We start from the raw sequence: 5,300 nt of genomic DNA, 5'->3' as shown, positions 1-5,300 counted from the left end.
GTGCCAATCTTCCTTCTATGGCACTCAGGCTCTCTCTCAGGACATCTATACTTCTCTCCCATTCAGTCTCAGAACCTGATCCTCGATGTTTGTCCTACTGCCAATGCGTACCATTTGACCCATACTGTTTTAGATAATGGATCTGTTCAAGTACAATCGGGCACTCCATGTTCTTGTGCCCTCCGCTGCACACCTCATAGCTTGCTACTGGTTCCGATGATTTCAGGTGAGTTTCCAGTAGATCTACTTTTTCTGTAAGCGCTGCTATCTGATGATTTGATTCTGAAAATATTCCAAGGAACTCTTTGGCTGGTATGCCTCTTCTTGGAGCCGGCTTCTCAACTTGCCAACATGCGCTTCGTTCAGCTAATTCTTTCATCAGATTGTATGCTTGAACTGCAGTCTTATTGAATAGATTTCCTCCCGCTGCTGTATCCAGAAAGGCACGGCTGACAAGAGATATTCCTGAGTAGAACATGTCAACAAGCTGGTACCGCTGGTAACCATGGTGGGGGCACCGTCTTAACAACTTCTGGAACCTCTCCCAGGCTAGATGCAAGTTCTCACTGTCGAACTGCCTAAACGAGGTGATGTCGCTTCTGAATTGTGCAGTCTTTGACGAAGGGAAGTACTTTGCTAGAAATGTTGATACTGTAGTGTCCCAGTCAGTGAGAGACCCTAGCTCAATGGATTGTAGCCATTATGCAGCTTCTTCTTTCAAAGAAAATCTAAACAGCTTCTGGAAGATCTGTTCAAATGCGACGTCTTCACACTTGAAAGTGCTGCAGTATTCCATGTATTTGTCAAGATGTGAGTTAGGATCTTCGTAGTAATCCCCACCGAACTGTCCCGAGTTCTGGATCATCTGAATCATTGTTGGTCTGATTTCAAATGACATTGCTGTTATTGTCGGATCGAGGATGCCAGGGGTGCTTATAGGCCGCTTTGCCCTCAACAACTCCATGACCGACGGATCTTCGGCCATTGTGTCACCCTTTTACGTCCTGCAAGAACAATATCAGCTTAAGAATCAAAATGCAATGATGAGTAATTCCCAGAACCTCGGTTCTTGGAATTCCAAACAATTATATAAACCTATCACCAAAAGTAAACTAGTTATAAACAAAAATAGTCCCCGGCAACGGCGCCAAAAACTTGATGCTCGTAAAATATATAGCGGATAACAGGACAAGTGTATCCTATCGCAACAAGGACTATTTATCACAACTAGTCGGCCCAAGGTCGGAACACAATTGTTCGGAAGGGTAAATATGTGGTAGAGTGATTAAAGAGGCTAATTTCTAAAATAAAAGATAAAAACGTTTGACAGGGAAGAATTTGAATTAATTGATGACATAATCTAAGATGGGGATTCCCTTAATTGGATCCCATGTATGATTTACTGGGATTTAGTTTCATATCATAATGATAATTGACGGTAACCACCTAATTAACCACGTGAGATTGTCAGTCTCCTGTAGTCTATTCACATGCATTTGGTTGACGGCTTGATTAGGCATATAACCTAGGGCATGCAAAGCATTAGGGTCTGTGGTGATTAAGGCTAAAGCCGTAGCCCAGCCACTAACCCGCACTCCTAGTGGTCTCTAGCGAGGTCAGATTATGCTAATTCGGATTAGGTAATTCCTTGGTCAGGTATTTACCTATCTACAATCCTAAATTTGTCAGACTCAAGGCATTAGGTTCTGCTATGTCAGGCTAGTTGATCATCATCGAATCTCCTTCTAGCAATCATCCTATCTCTGACAAATCTAGACATTAAGCTCACATAATCGAATCAATTGGAAACAATCTAGTAAACTAAATCCCTAATCATACATGGTTACGCAATCAATTCATCCCCATCCCAGATTGGATGGGGATTAGTTCATAGTTAAATTAAACAAGCAACTATACCACGCATTATAAGCCCGAATCATCATTAATTCAAATAAGCAAAAAGCAAGAGACAGAGTAAGGAATTAGGAATATAAAACCTGATTTCGTCTGATTCTGATTACAAACCGGGAGAGCCACTATCCTATATCAATCTTCCCCCCAAGCTAAGAGCTGTTACAATGGAAGTAAAACAATAAAATTGAATACAAGGAAAGAGAGAGAGAGAGAAGAACAAAAAAGAAAAAGGAAGAACCCTAACAAAGATGACATCCTTTTCTATTTATAGTGCAGGCTTAGTTAGGGGTAGTTTGGGCAATTTGCAGGTTGAAATTCGTGCCTAAGGAGTGAGGAAACGCTGGGAAATTGCTTCCAGCATTTCGTCTCGTCGAGACAAGAAGTATCTCGACGAGACACTAGGCGTCTCGTCGAGACACCACGCGATAGTTCCTTTTTGGGAACCATCGGCCCGCCTCGTCTCGTCGAGACGGGCAGTGTCTCGACGAGACATGCACTGTCTCGGTGAGACAGGCACTAAATTGGGGCTGAGTCCGGGTTTTTTCCTTTGTTTTAGTCCCTGGACTTCCGAAATATGCTCCGACGGTCCCTGAATTGTCCGGAGGTGCTGCACAAGGCACGGGTCTGGTTCAAAAATGCTTAAACAGTCCCAAAACACCTGAAAATACAGAAAATGCCATAAATAATGGAAATTACTGATTTTGACTGAAAGATAGCAAAATGATACTGAAATTGAATGGAAATAAAGCAAAAACGAACTAAAACAATCCTAAAAACCCTATATAAATGGGAGCTATCAACCACTTTCATACAGTTCCCTTAAATGATTACTTTTCAATAGAAGGCGATGGTGCCCTATAGAGACGGGCTTGATACGGAGATGGTGAGAATGACAGCTTTATAGACTAAATATTATTTTTCCTGGTGGTAAATTATGCCTCTTTTATAATGTTGTTGCTATAGACTAAATATTATTTGTATGGTTTCAAGAGGAGAAATACTAAGATAATATTCCACCTTTATGCTTAAACTTGTAGTAACTGAGTTGATCCTTACCACAAAAATGGTTAAAGCAAACCATAAACATCTGGAGAAACCTTCAACTACGAAGGTTTGATTTTTGCAATTGGTTCCACAATAAGTTTAAGAAAAATGAAATTGTCCTTGAAATATACACATCCAATTTACACGTTTTCTTGAACATGATTTACTGTTTAGATATATATATCTTTGAAGATTATCTTTGTCCTTTGTTCGACTTTTATTTTTTAAACTACACGATTGTATTTTTTTGTGGATCATTCTCTTGCTATTTCCGAGTCCATTAGGAAAAAGGAACTCGGGTAATTAGAACATTCAATTGAACTATTTTTTTATCAAAGTATTTGAAAATTGTTCCATTTGCGTCATCCAAAGCAAATGACTAATTTAGTAGCTTAAATAAATTTAGTAATTTACTATCTAAACTTTCTATTATAATCTAAATTTCTATCTCTACGCTACCTCTAATATATAAGGTTTATAATATATTGTGTTTACAAGAAGTTCAAAGTTTGAGAGATAGAAGAACACAATCGACCAAGAGAAAATGATAAGTGGAAGATAAAGAGTCCGAAAGTCTAGACAATGGGCCAAGCAGAGAAGACATTGATGTGTTGCTGGCTGGCTTTGGGATCTTTCACTACTTCTAACCATTTTACAGTTTTAGAGTCCATAATGAACTTAGGTTGGTGTTCAGTTACATACAGGGCCGGCTGAGCTTCTAAGCAACCTAGGCAATTGCCTAGGGCCCCCTAAAAATTAGGGCCCCATATATATTATTATAGTAATATATATGTTAGTTTGGTTAATTGGTAAAAAAAAGAGTAGGATAAATTTGCTACATATATAAGATTTTAAGTAAAAAAAAATTGTCAGTTTCATTTAATGTGGAGATTGGAACTCAATTGACTAAATTCTAGTAAGTAGATCATTATCTCCTCTTTTTGTGTTTGATAGAGACTTGGAAAAGAAAACAGATTCAATTGTATCAGTTTTCTAACGTTTAAAAACTTGAAAAGACAAGATCAGTCCTTATAAATTGAGTTCTTTACAATTAAATTTCTCTACTACAAGTTCTTTATATTCACTTACAATTGTGCTCAACTATAATTATTCTAATCTGGTTCTCTACAAGTTCTTCTTCATACTCACTTACAATTTTGCTCAACTATTCTAATCTGGATTGATTTTTGTTCACTGATTCATCTTATCATGTATAAAATTATTGTTCCCCATTTAATACTTCATTTGATGTTTCTTTAGGTGACTTTGCTATATTTTTTTATAGTTTTCATATTTTGTTTGTTATTTTTGTAGTTTTGCTTGTATATAAGGGCCCATATTTTATATTTCGCCTAGGGCCTCAAGTAGTCCCGAACCGGTCCTGGTTATATATAAGACGAATATTTGATGTTTAAGTGCATTGCAAAATGCCCGAACTAGGCTTGACGAAATTTTGCTCCAACAGGAGTTATACTAGAAGCAAAGAAGCAAAATAATGTGGTTACAGGCTGGGGACACAAACTCTAAATTTTTTCATGCTGCTACAAATAGTAGAAGAAGGAAAAACCAAATAAACAGACTGAAAGATAGTACTGATAGCTGGGTCGACTGGGATTCAGGTTTTTCTCCTTTAATCACTAGCTATTTTACAGACATCTTTGCTTCTTCAGGATGTGATCCTGACCCTATTCTGGCTAATGTACAATGCAAAATTTCTCCTGAGACAAATGAGGAATTGCTCAAACCGGTTACAGAGGTCAAAATTAAGCAGGCCATGTTCTCTATGCACCCGGATAAAAGCCCAGGTCCTGATGGGTTTAATCCATATTTCTATCAGCACTACTGGAGTCTTGCTGGGCCTGAGGTGGTTAAGTCCTGTATCCAATGGCTGAATGATGGAGAATTCCCTGACCGTATCCATGAAACAAACATCGTTTTGATCCCAAAAAAAATATGCCAGAAAAAGTCTCTGATCTCACACCAATTGCATTATGTAATGTGATCTACAAAGTTCTAGCCAAGGCTATAGCTAATAGGCTAAAGAGGGTCCTCAATCTCATTATCTCTCCTGCTCAAAGTGCCTTTATCACAGGGAGACTGATTACAGACAACATCATGCTGGCCTTTGAAGTCAATCACTATCTTTGGGGAAAGACTAGAGGGAAACAAGGTTATGTGTCACTTAAACTTGATATGGCTAAAGCTTACGACCGGGTTGAGTGGGATTTCTTGAGACAAATGATGTTAAAGCTGGGATTTGATACTAAGTGGGTATCTCTGGTTATGCAGTGTGTCACCAAAGTTGAATATAAAATCATCCACGATAATCACACAATGGGACC

The 5,300-nt window shown here is 38.4% G+C and overlaps 1 non-coding gene across 1 annotated transcript; it reads left to right on the top strand.

The window, feature by feature from the left end:
* Nucleotides 1-500: 500 nt before the first annotated feature.
* LOC136210183 (small nucleolar RNA R71) lies at nucleotides 501-607 on the top strand. The gene has a single exon (XR_010677894.1). It is a non-coding gene; the product is annotated as a small nucleolar RNA R71 (small nucleolar RNA).
* The last annotated feature ends 4,693 nt before the right edge of the window (nucleotides 608-5,300 follow it).

This window comes from Euphorbia lathyris, chromosome 10 (genome assembly GCF_963576675.1).
Source record: "Euphorbia lathyris chromosome 10, ddEupLath1.1, whole genome shotgun sequence".
NCBI lineage: Eukaryota > Viridiplantae > Streptophyta > Magnoliopsida > Malpighiales > Euphorbiaceae > Euphorbia > Euphorbia lathyris.
Note: the sequence above shows the minus strand (reverse complement) of the source record. Positions and strands in the feature narration are given on the sequence as shown.